Genomic DNA, 13,226 nt, shown 5'->3' with positions numbered 1-13,226 from the left:
CTTTTAGACTGTGTTTAGACAGGGACGATAATCAGCGGATTTCCAACTGCAGGTGTAAAATCGGTGATGTTTACCGTAGCAGCAATGTACGTAAGATCTTGACAAATCCTATCCACCTACTGCGGAAAAAATTGATCTGCGGTGCGGACCTTAAATCCAGATTAAGTGAATTTATGCTGCCCATCTGCACTGAAGAGTTCATCCAATGCTTTGCTTAGGGTGAAATCCAAAGCAAATCCATACAAAAACCTGTGACAAACCCACTGTCATGAGGGTGTCAAGAGCCACGTCTGACTCCGTTATACCCGGGGTCAGGAAGTCGCAGCGGGTGGCTGCGCGCTCTATGTCTAAAGATCACGTTGTTTCTTAGTGATTGTTTTCTGTGTTTGCCTTGCAATCCTTTTTGTCTCACTCAGGGATCCGTAGCTTCTCCTCAGCTGTTTCTTGTCTGCCACTCCCAACCTCCTTATATTCTCCTCTCACACTTCTCTAGTTTCCAGTTATAGAGCTTCCTGCCTGGACTTCTATACTGACCCACTGGAGCTGTGAATCCTGGTTGTTGTTCCAGAGTGCTACCCTCCGGATCCCTGTTGGGCTTTTTGTTGTCTCCTGTTGTCGCCCACCTGGGATTATATGTTGAGTCTGTATTGTCTGTCCTCCCCTTGGTGTTTTTCCTCTAGAGCTAGTGGTGCGGACTAGTGTTCCCACCGCCCTGTTCACTATCTAGGGCTCATCTTAGGGAAAGCCAGGGTTTTAGGCACGTGATCGGCGTACGGGTGAGGAACCCGTCTAGGGACGTCAGGGCAGCCAGGTGCCAGCCGCAAGGTGAGTCAGGGGTCACCACCTTCCCTCTCACTTGGGCAGGGCCTTCCTCTTTCCCTCCCTCTGTGTCACGTATGTGATAGTCACGCCGATCGTGATACCCACATCTTAGGGGTGGGCGATATAAACAATATAAATTTGGCCAACGATAGAGATTTCGTTTATATCGCCATATCGCGGTAGAACATGGCATGTGCCGCTTTCGGCACACACCATGTTCTCCTGAGCTGGCACAGTGGAGAAGGAGGGAGTCCCTCCCTCCCCACTGTGTGCGGCTGCCGGTGACCACGGACTGTGGCCACTGCGCCACCAATGAATATAGTTAATATGCCTGAATACAAACGTAGCCTGCATTGCCGGCCATATCCCATACCTGGCCTCTATTACTGCGCACCGTGATCCGCCTCAATTTACCCCTCAGTTCCTGGCCACAGCCCCTCCCTTCTACTCCCCCTTTTCTAAGTATTATATTAATTGCGGGCACCCCCCTCCACACGATTAAATCATTGGTGGCAGTGGCCCCAGGGTGGCAGGTTCTGATCGAAAGTCCTAGCAATGTAATCGCGCTGATCTTGAGGACGCTACTCAAGCCCTGGCTGCCATAGTCGGCTCCCTGCTGCTGTGTGTACTATGCACAGGGCAACAGGGAGAGTTTGAAGTCCTATTCACCATAATAGAGCTCTATTAGGGTGAATAGGACAAGGGTTGTAGCCCCTAAGGAGGCTAATAGTTATTAAGTTAAAAAGTTTAACCCCCCCCCACCCCTGAAATATAGAATATATCGCACATGCTTAAAATTGTATCGCAATATAGATTTTAGGCCATATCGCCCACCCCTTCCACATGTAATGGATATTTCTGTGGATTGACAGCAAAATCTCCTGCAGAGTAGCATTTTCATCCTGAGTTACGAGCCTGATCGGCACAGCTTGTCTGCCCCTGCTTCTCCAGGGTGCCATGATGCCTCATGATCTGGTCTCTGTGGATTCAGCATTGTTGCAGGCACATAGATGGGACAGTATCCCTGATATTAGTGACTTGCTGAACCATTGACGAGGCAGCAGGTTTTTCGACTGATGAGACTCATGTAAACAAGGGATTGCCCTGTCCAGGACTGTGGAGTCAGCCCTGTCACCTGGAAAACACATATTAAACCAACCACAGTACCTTTTTAAAGCAGTATTTCCCAACCAGTGTGCCTCCAGCTGTTGCAAAACTACAACTCCCATGATCCCTGGACAGCCTTTGGCTGTGCGGGCATGCTGGTTTGGAAACACTGCCTTAAAGTATCCCCCAGTGTGTTGCTAATCATGATTTTCTTTCCTCATTCTGTCTCCTCATATTTGTTAAAATTTGCAGTTGTAATGTCTGTTGGCGCCTTCTCCAAGTCGGGCTTGAAGTCAAGGGGGTAACGGCCCTTACCCCTCCTCTCTACAGTGTGATGGACATCTTGCCGTGATGCCGGAACCATGCTCTTCTAGCGCATGCGCCGTGCACTGCCTGTTACAGCGCGATTCCGGCTCCCTCACTCACCGCCTTCATTTTGCAGACTGCGCATGTGCCATTCGGTTCCATCGCGCTCGCGCCCTGCTGTCGCTTGTCGTCTTTAGCGTGAGCGTGATCACTGGCTTGCCTTCTCCAGCCAATGAAGGCCAGTGAACATGCTCACGCTAAAGACGAGAAGCGAGGCCCGAGCGCGATGGAACTAAATGGCGCATGCGCAGTCTGCAAAATGAAGGCGGTGAGTGAGGGAGCCAGACCTGGGATCGCGCTGTAACAGGCAGCGCACGATTAGGAACACACTGGGGGATACTTTAAGATACTGTGGTTGGTTTAATATGTGTTTTCCAGGTGACTGGTTCCCTTTAACCCTTAGGGTACCAGAGGTTTTTTCGTTATAGTGTTTTCATTTTTCTTCCCTATCTTCCTGGAACCATAACTTATTTTTATTTTACCATTCACATAGCTGTATGGGGACTTATTTTTTGCGGGGCAAATTGTACTTTCTAATGCCACCATTTAATATGGCATACAGTGTAGTGGGAAGCAGGGGGGGGAATTCCAAATGGTGTGAAATTAGAAAAAAAAAACGCAATTCCTCCACCGTTTTACGGGTTCCCACGGCATTCTGTTTGTGGCAAAACTGACCTGTGCCCTTCATTCTCTGGGTCAGTACCATTACAACTATACCCCATATGTATAGTTTTTTTTTTTATGTCTAAATAGTGTAAAAAAAACTAACAAAAACTCTGAGCTGTGTGGAGACTCATTTTTTGCAGGACAATCTGTACTTTTTATTGAGACCATTTTTGAGTGTGTGTGACTTTGTGATCACATTTTATTATATTTTTTTGGGTAAGAGAAGCAATGAAAAAATGGCCAGTTGGCCATTTTGACCCTTTTTTTCCATTACGCTGTTTTCTGTATTAGAAAAATATTTTATATTTTAATAGTACGGGCATTTTTAGTCACGGTGATACTTGTGATGTTTATATATTTATTTATGATATGATTTAAACTTTTATGTGTGTGTGTGTATATATAATTCTGCTTTTTGTTATGATTTTGAAACTCGTATTTGGGAGTACAAAATGTATTTATTTATTTTTATTTCAAATAATCATGGATTTTTTAAATCAATTTAGTACGGATAATTGCTAATCTCCTATGTTATTGCAGCTTCAAAACCCTGGGTCTCTTCAGTGAGACCCAGCGCATTGAAAACAATTACCGGTATCCTCATTGGCTGCAGAGGATTCCGATAAGAATCCCATAAGCACGATCACTTGATCACTGCATCTAAAGGTCTTAATTACTGAGAACGGCATTATTGTTGTTCAGCCTACCGCTATTGAATTTGTAAGGCCGCCTTTACTCCTCCTGTTTTTTTAAAGAGATTTTACTGGAAAGGATAACAATGATCCTCAGGATAGGTCATGGTTATCATATCAACGGGGGTCTAAGTCCCGGGGTCCCCACTAATCAGCTGTAACAGGGAACCGCTGCACTCCTCCGAGCTTCAGTCAGTAATGCTGCTCCCAGCAGCTTTTCAAGGACAGCGCCGTATAGTGGCTGTGCTTGGTATTGCAACTCAGCCCCATTGACTTGTTCATGTGACCGATGTACAGTGATTTTACTGGCCTAGGAAGATGCTGCAGCGATCAAGACCTCTTCTAACAGCTGATCGATGGGGGACCCGGTTGTCATTTCCCTGCAGATCTGATACGGATTACCTATCGTGAGGAGAAGTCAGAAATAACTTTTCCTGGATAATCCCTTTAATACTCCACCAACCGCCCCAAACTGACTTTGATGTGAATGAGAGCATATGTATTGTACACACTTTATTAATTTCTTCGATCCAAGAATAGCCAAGCCAGCACATCTAACGATTTTCAGGAGTCCCATACAAATGAATGTAGAAGACCCTGCGCAAGCTCGGCCACTGCACCATTTGCTTCTATGGGATTGCCAGTGATGGCAGAGCCAAAGCTCAACTATTTTTGGCAGTCCCATAGAAATTAAAGGAGGGAGGCCACACAGGCGCGGCTGCTCTCTGTTCTCTTCGAGTGTCCTGGTCTGGAGATAGGTGCTGGTCTCAGAGGTGGGACCCACACCTGAGATTGGTGGCATATCCTAGTGATATGCCACCAATATCTCAGATGAGACAACCTCTTTATGCGTTTTTAATCTATTACATTTTTTCCCCAGTTTTTTTTTTTCTTCAGATTTAAACCACTTAGAATCAAATATTTTTTAAATGAATCTCCTTCATGTTAAAAATATTATTTTGTTGCCGCTTTTCATCATAGATTTCCATAGGTAAAACTGTATGTAAAGCCACATTCGCCATATGTCCGTGCAGCACGACTACACTAGGTGTGTACAGGTTCTTAAACGGGACAGAATGTAGCTCTTACACTAAAAGTAATAAATGTGAGACTTTTATTTCTTGTCATTGAGGATTAAAATCCTGAATGGAAAATTTAATTTTTGGTTTGACCTTGGTAGTCGGTGACTTATTGGCCGGGTGCAGAGCGCTCCATGCGCAGCCAGACAAACTGCTCCGTGTTTACTCAGCTTAGAACATGTGGTGTTTGCTTTTCCGCTACTCGTTCACCCACCCGTGCCTTGACAAGTGGTCAGTGTAGATGTAACCTTGTCCTTGTCACACGAGATCGCACCTGTGCATGACATCTACAGTCTGGGAGCAAGCAGATATGGAAGCCAAACCTTCGTCCAGGGTTATGGGGTCACTGGGATTGGTTACCTGGTTCACAACCATGGTAATTTCTGTCCTCAGGATCAGACAGATTCAGAATTTGTCACATTTATTACTTAGGTGTGTTTTTTTTTTTTTTTTTTTTTTACCATTTTTAGGCTTATAAATAGAAAAAAGTAAAACAAATGCTGTTTTTATGCATTTATTTCTGGTAATATAATACTACCCTGAAATAGACTTTATATTTTCATTGATCGTTGTCTACTGTAAATTTTTATATTTTACAGGTCAAACATTCAGATAATCGAGTTTTGGGTAGAAACTATTCGCGCGTGAATTTTATTTTTAGGTATGTTTTTTTTTTTAATTTTAACTTTTGTTTATTTCTGTATGTAGGACTCCAGTGAGAAATCTGCCCAGTGCAAATAACCATGTCACTGATGGGCTGTGCTGGGTCTAGTCAGACCCATCCGTAGTCTGCTAGATCCAGCATTCCAGTGTTGATGCAATGATCATCTGGACGAATAGACGCAGCGACAACCTATTGAGTGCCCTTTACAAGAAGACAAAAGTGGTAAAAACATCTCCTCCTGTCTTCTCACTTGGGTCTCCTTTTGTAGTTGACAGTGGGGGAGCCAACATTCGGTTACCAGATGCTCGGGCAGCCAACTAATGCCAGCATTGTAAATATTCTATGGCACAGGCTTTAGAGACCCGGACCACCCACTGTATACAGCGGATGGTCCTTACTGGAGGACCTGTCGGCTATGTAGAGCGTAGATCAAATACTTTTCATAAGGGCTCATTCAGACAGCCGTATGCTGTCCGCAAAAATGAGGATCCATTTTTTTGCGGATTGGATGCTGACCCATTCACCTCTATTGGGGCCCTTTTCTTCCGTTCTATGGCTCTGGAAAACAAATAAAACGTGTCCTATACTTGTCAGTGAAAATCAGGACAACTCGGATGCATCTTTTCTTAGATCTTTTTGTTGAGACATTGCTCAGTTACGCATCCTAGAACTATATTCCACAATTGACAATTGGTGTGGGGAAACACGGTCCTTGTGTTTGTGTCCTCATCTGGAACATGTGGGCAGCACACTGTCTGTCTGAATTGGCCCTTAGGTGATCAGGTTTTTCTTTGGGCCTATATATAGAAGCTGATTCTCCAGTAAGAAGTAAGATTTATTTCTGCTTTTGAATGTATACATTGTTATACTCCTCTATTTTTGACGTTTTCACCCCTGCTCTTTTTCCCTGCGTGCCTGTTTTTCTAGGAGCATTAATATCCCATGTGAGAGGCACAGGGGGGTAAGATAATGCCCTGCTATAATTTCCACATCTGTCTCCCTTGCTTTGGTTTTATTAGAAGCCTTTCATTTGAAAGCAGGCACTTTGAGGGTTCAGCGGCTGCTTGGCCTGTTCTATTATCCTGCCAAACAAAATGACCTGCCAGGAATCGTGGTGCCATAAACACCGTCAGGACGGACCTACCTAGGGGGTTATAGAAATCCGGTGTAATAAAACCCACTTTGGCTCATTTATGTAGATTAGGTAAATGAAAGTGTTTTCCTCCCCTGACTAAAGCTAAATATCTGCAGGAAATTGTAGTCATATCCATCCCCGGGCTGAGCCTGGATGTTTTTATCTTCACTGAAAGCTGTAAAAGAAATAGTAAAGTAAACTTCCTCTGTTTGAGAATAGCTCATGTGCCGGTGACTGCTGCACTTGTCCCATCGAAGTGAATGGGGCAGCGCTGCCAATCCCAGCTCCATCCACCGCACAGAGCTGTGTAATTCCAAATCTACTCTGAAACCGATCGGTGGGGGGTGCTGGATGTCAGACCCCCTACTGATGGCATATTCATGGCCTATCTTGTGGATAGGCCAGCAATTTTAAAATCCCAGAAACCCCTTTCCTTCGAGACCCCGCGATTTTCCGTTATCATTTTTTTACTCCTTTCCTACCTGCAGCCATTATTTATTTATTTATTTATTTATTTATATATATATATATATATATATATATATATATATATATATATATATATATATATATATCATTTTTATTTTATTTTTTCACATAGCCGTATGAGGGCTTGTTTTTCCCGGGACAAGTTGCCCTTTTGGTGCCATTGAATATTGTATACGATGTAGTGGGAAGTTGGGAAAAAAATCCAAATAGATTGGAAATTGGGGAAAATTAGTTTATTTTTATTTTTCTTTTCTTTTCTTCTTTCTTTCTTCCTTTCTTTCTTTCTGTGATCACAGCATCCGAGAGTCTGAGACTAAGGGAGCTAATTGAGGGCTCCCTTAGTCTCAGTACGGAGATGCTGTACAGGCCCTGGGACTGCAATGCTGCCAGTGAAAAGCCTCTCGGATGCTGTGGTCACAGTGGACCATGGAATCTGAGGGGCTAAATGTCTGTGATCAGTGTTATCACCTATCACAGACATTGGCTCTAGGTGTCTGCTGTTTAAAACAGCAGAAACCCAGGGGCTATGGCGCCGTATGGCGGAGTTTGGGAAGGGTTAGCCAGTTTCCAATATTGATGACCTATCTTCAGGATAGTTTGCAAGAAAATTTTGACTAAAACCTTCAGAATCACAGGTGCATATCCATGAAGCAAACATAATTACAAAAAACAAAATGGCTGCACACCGTTATATATACAAACAATAGAGCTAAGAAATGGGGGTCATTCTAGATAAAAGTGGTACAATACCGACTATAAATGAGTATAAATGAATAATGTAAGCTCTTAGTGCACATACGTGTTGGGCCCATCTACCAGGCATCAAGGTGGCTTCCGCAGATGGGTCCCTATCACTAACGATACTGCCACCTTGACACTTGGTAGATGGGCCCGACACGTATGTGCGATAAGAGTTTCCATTATTCATTTATACTCATTTATAGTTGGTATTGTACCACTTTTATCTAGAATGACCCCCATTTCTTAGCTCTATTGTTTGTATATATAACGGTGTGCAGCCATTTGTTTTTTGTAACTATCTTCAGGATAGGTCATTAGTATTAGATCAGCAGGGGTCTGACCTGCACTTCCACCGATCACCAGTTAGAAGAGAATGCAGCACTCCTATCAGCGCTGCCTTCTGTTTACTGTTCACCATCGACATCTCAGTGATGAGCAGGTGTAATTGCAGCTCCTCCGTCCCCATTCACTTCAATGGGAAAGAGCAGTTACACACAGTCTGCTCCATCCCATTTATACTGAATGAGATTGTGGAGCTGCAATTAGACCTGCTTGCAGCTGCGATGCCGATGGCGAACCAGTAAACAATGAAGAGAAAGCAGTGCTCGTACAAGTGCTGCATTCTCTTCAAACAGCTGATCGGTGGGGGGCGCTGAGAATCCAACCCCCGCCAGTCTGATGTTGATGACCTGTCCTGACGATAGGTCATCAATACTGGAAACTGGCCAACCCCTTTAAGGACACCCCAAAAGTTTTGTGTCTGTCTTGTCATTGAAATATGTGCAGATCCACTGAGCTACAAAATATTTCTTCTCCTTTGGAGACCTATGTGTAATTTACTGTAAAGAGTGGTGGTTGCTTGGTTGTTTTCTAAGCATTTCTTCTGTAACCTCTCAGCTCCAGTGACTGAGTTTTCCAGCAGAAACACTGAATTTTTTAGTGATGCATACTGAAGCCTGCCATTATCAGCTAGAAGAAGCCAAAGCCCCATGAGCGGTTTCTAATGTACTCTGATATTACATAACGGCTTGGGCATGCTGGGAGTTGTAGTCCCATCCTCTTATACGTTCCCCCGTAATGTGCTCTGATATTAAATAATAATGGCTTAGACATGCTGTGAGTTATAGTCCTCTCCTGTTATCTCCTGCGGTAATGTGCTCTGAAATAGGACCGAGACGATGGATAGGGGAGGGTAGTCATCCCCCTAGGGCGCCACTTCGCTACCCATAAAGGGGAGGCGCACTCATGGCCGTCCAACTTCACAAGCCAGACGTGCAGTACTTTTAGTCCGGCGGCCTTTCGTTGTGCACTGCCGTGCTGTGCCGGAACTCCACCCCGTCCCCATTTTAGTCAAAGGGGACGGAGCTGCGGTCCGGCAGCACGGCGAAATAGCGTCCGGACAGATCCGACAGGGTGAACAACCTGTCTGATCCGTCCTGCCGCTAGTGTGAAAGTACCCTAACATTGTGGTCTGCATCACAGACAGCGGCAGGGAAAATGAGAGGGAGGTGTGTTTTTTTTTTGTTTTGTTTTTTACTAAATGTCTGCACTGCTGGGGGCATCAGAGAAGTGGGAAGGAGATCATTATGTATACCTTGCACTACTGGGGAGGAATGGAGGAGCATTATATACTGGCACTATGGGGTACAATATATATACTGGGCACTATGGGGGGAGCATTATATATTGGAACTAGTGGGGAGCACTACAGGGGGACATTAGAGCCACTGGGAGCATTATGGTTATATTATTACTACTAGGGTACAGTAAGGGCACCCAGCAGCCCTGCTGATCAGCTGTTTGAGGAGACGGTCTGCGCACGTGCCGTCTCCTTTCTCTCTTTCTGTTCACCGCTGTATGTCTATGGGACAGCAGCAGTGAACAGCATGTGCCGTCTGTTCAAACAGCTGATCGGTGGGAGTGTCGGGTTTTGGACGTCAGACTGTGTTTTTAGCACATTATTACAAGGTTTGGGACCCCACTTTTGATTTTGTCCAGGGCCACATTTTGTCTAAAACCAGCCCTGCAGAGGCAAATACCACAGCACAGCACAAAATACTGATGCCTTCACTACAGTATTCAACTGTATCACCATCCTGAGGACTGTGATACAGTTGAGTTTAGGAGGGCACCTTGGCCGCTTGATAGGTGCATAAGTACCTGATTAATTAATACTTAAAGCATCAGATTGTATTGTGGCCGGCAGCTGTGAGTAGGACTCGGGCGACACCCTTGGCATCGGCCCACCAGGAAATTTCCTTGTGGGGGTCTATGGCCAGTCTGCCCCTGGACAAGCTCTATTGTTCTCTTGATAGGTTTAGAGTAAGATGTCCACAGCAGAGCATTGTACTTATCAGCTTATTGTGTGACTCTGTAATTTAGTAATTCATCCCCACTTCCCTCTCTGGTCCCACTAATGGTCTAAAAAAGTTAAGCAAGACTGCTGTGCTAAACATCCAAACAAAAGAGGAAGTTAAAATGTACCTCAAACTTCAAGTACACTTTATTAAAACATATTACTTTTAGCACATTTACTATATTTCTAATGTACTTTTATTTTTATTTCCTAATGTTTCCTTATCTGAGGAAGGGACAGTTCCGGCCCAGAAACGGGTAACCTGTGGAAGCTATGAATAAATGAAAGCTATAAATGGATCTACAAGCCTGTACCTTCCTGGTTGCGCCGTTGCTAACCCAAATATTCTTCTACAAAAAATTGAATAAAACATTATCAAAAACTCATATACGGTCCATAATGGCAACAATAATAAACCACAGATCACCACAGTTTTTCCCCAGTATTAATACACAAGAAAAACTATATAAATGTGGTATCGCTGTAATCGTAATGACCCAGAGAATGAAGATCACAGGTCAGTTTTTCTGCATAGGGAATGCTACAAAAACCAACCCAATAAAACTATGGTCTCCTTATGGTATTTTTCCCCGACTTCACCTCATTTGAAGTTTTTTTTTCAGCTTCCTGCTACATCTTATGCAATATTATATGGTGATATTAGAAAGTAGAGCTTGACCCACAAAAAGCAAACCCTGATATGGCTATCTGAACTGAAAAATAAAAAAGTTATTGCTCTAGGAAGGGATTGAAAGCCAAAAAGCTGAAAATCTCCGGGTCCTCTAAGGTTTAAACATAGTGATGTAAGTCACTGTAGGAGCGAGAAACCTCTAGTGCCACTTATGGGGGGGGCAATAAGATTTTATGGGTTGAACTCCATTCTGTTGCCCTCTTTGACAGTGCGGTCTGTCAGTCACCCCCAAAAGCAAGATCTTCCAACTAAAATCTAATGTGTCTTTCTAAATGAAATGCGGTGTAGAGTCCTATGCTCTCTAGTAATATATAGTAATATTATCTTTACACCAGCTGCATGAAGTAATAATACTGCAATTAAACAACTGCATTATCAGCAAGCTTTCAGGACAGGGTTTCAGTCATTGTTGTGACTCCCAAGAGCAGAGGACAGGCATAAGAACACCCCTAAGACAAAATAATGTTGCACGGGCATTTAAAAAAGTCACAAAAAGGAGTTTGGCAACTTTTTTTTTACCTTAAAAACTGCCATTAAATGTTAGTAAATGACCCCCACTGAGGGGTCCGACTGCTGGGGTCTTATCCGATCACTTGTACTCTGCTCTCTCCGGCAATCCCAGTCCTGTGCTGATCAGGGGCCCGAGTGATCGGACCCCCACCGATCAGATACTTATCCCCTGTCCCCATGTGTGTTTGTAAGGAGACAACCCCTTTAACATACATGCCAGGCTAGACTAAAGCGGGCCAGACACGAGATTCAAGTTGGCTGAAATGGCCGATTTCATCTGAAGATTGTTTGTTTGAAAAAGTAGCGTGAACTACTCATTGGGCTATGGCAGAATATCTGCCAAAAAAATGTAATTATCCAGGTTGGAAAATGTTGTCCATTGGCAGGCAAAATGACAGTGAGTGGCATAACGGGGCAAATTTGGACGGTCATTTGCCATTGTGCTGAAGGAGCAGGGATTCAGAACAACTCTTCCTGGTGGGCCAGTTTAGTCTGGCATGTTAATGGTAGGATCGTTCCTACAAATGATCCCATGGATGACTGATGAACCAAAATGTGGCTGATCGTTCTCTAATGTATATGGCAGGCTTTACAGGGTCTGGAACTCGTCTGTTGCTCTTAAGGGACATAAAGGATCTCATGAAAAAATAAAAATAAAATCTTATGACGATGGCCTGCTTATTCCTCAGTAAGATCTGGCACGTTGCCACCACTTGTGTCCTTGAGTTGAGGCTTTGCGTCTTATACAGTCTACAGCTTGGTCTCTGTGCGGATTGCCACACACATACAGTACGGTATCTGTGCACCTTGTATCCTGAGGGAGGTTCTGCATCGCGTTCCAGCTTCCCTGACGTCTTTTGGGTGTTGCAGGAATGTCTTATGTCAGTTTGCGTACTTACTACCAGAACTGTATTTGCCCGTGGAGAGACTTGGCGAGCATCTTGTTTACAGCTTCATCGCTGACCTGCATTTTTCACACGAAACAAGTTTGGTTGTGACTATTCCCTAACTCCTGATTATTAAGCGTCAGCTGCAAACAAACTGAAATGTGCGGTCCTGGATGCGTGTACATTTAGGTGTGCGTGCTCACCGAGCTTATTTTGCTGCAGATTTTGACATGGATCCATTACACGTAGCGTTGCATGCAGACTTTGACATGGATTTAAATTCCACATTGCGTGATAATAAGGCCGTATCCACATTCTGAAGAAAAAAAAAAGATCCCTGAGAAATTGATAGCTCATGGATGGCTTCGGTGCGATATTCATTTTTTATTTGTTCACTATAAAGTGAATGAACAAGTCTGATCCACAAAAACAGCCCAGAAGAGGACTGATCCACAAAAACAGCCCAGAAGAGGACTGATCCACAAAAACAGCCCAGAAGAGGACTGATCCACAAAAACAGCCCAGAAGAGGACTGATCCACAAAAACAGCCCAGAAGAGGACTGATCCACAAAAACAGCCCAGAAGAGGACTGATCCACAAAAACAGCCCAGAAGAGGACTGATCCACAAAAACAGCCCAGAAGAGGACATGTGCTGACTTTCTCAGAAGGGGGTACACAGATCCATGCAAAAACAGATGTGTGTGTGTATAGCCTCATAGACTTGTACAGATCCATGCGCATGCCACACAGATTATTTTTTTATCTATATATTCTGCGCAGGCCCCATAGAAATGAATTGGGTTGCGTGAAAATCGCAAGCAAGTGCGGATGCGGTGCGATTTTCACGCATGGTTTCTAGGTGACCGTCTATTCACTGTATTATTTTCCCTTATAACATGGTTATAAGGGAAAATAATAGCATTCTGAATACAGAATGCATAATATAATAGTGCTGGAGGGGTTAAAAAATAAATAAAAAAATTAACTCGCCTTCTCCTCTTGATCGCATAGTTCCCGGT

General features: G+C 44.0%; 1 protein-coding gene across 3 annotated transcripts in view; it reads left to right on the top strand.

Moving 5' to 3' along the window:
• FNDC3A (fibronectin type III domain containing 3A) overlaps positions 1 to 13,226 on the top strand; it is a 251,256-nt gene that overhangs the window by 23,903 nt on the left and 214,127 nt on the right. Inside the window, exon 1 of one of the 3 annotated variants that reach the window (XM_044285434.1) lies at positions 5,374 to 5,393. The exons of the other annotated variants lie outside the window; for them this stretch is intronic. The gene's annotated coding sequence lies outside the window, so the exon portion shown is untranslated. Of the gene's footprint in view, positions 1 to 5,373; positions 5,394 to 13,226 lie in introns of those variants that run through there. 3 annotated transcript variants of the gene reach the window in all.

This window comes from Bufo gargarizans, chromosome 3 (assembly GCF_014858855.1).
Source record: "Bufo gargarizans isolate SCDJY-AF-19 chromosome 3, ASM1485885v1, whole genome shotgun sequence".
NCBI classification, from domain to species: domain Eukaryota; kingdom Metazoa; phylum Chordata; class Amphibia; order Anura; family Bufonidae; genus Bufo; species Bufo gargarizans.
The sequence above is the reverse complement of the archived record's forward strand: the minus strand, read 5'-3'. Positions and strand labels throughout refer to the sequence as shown.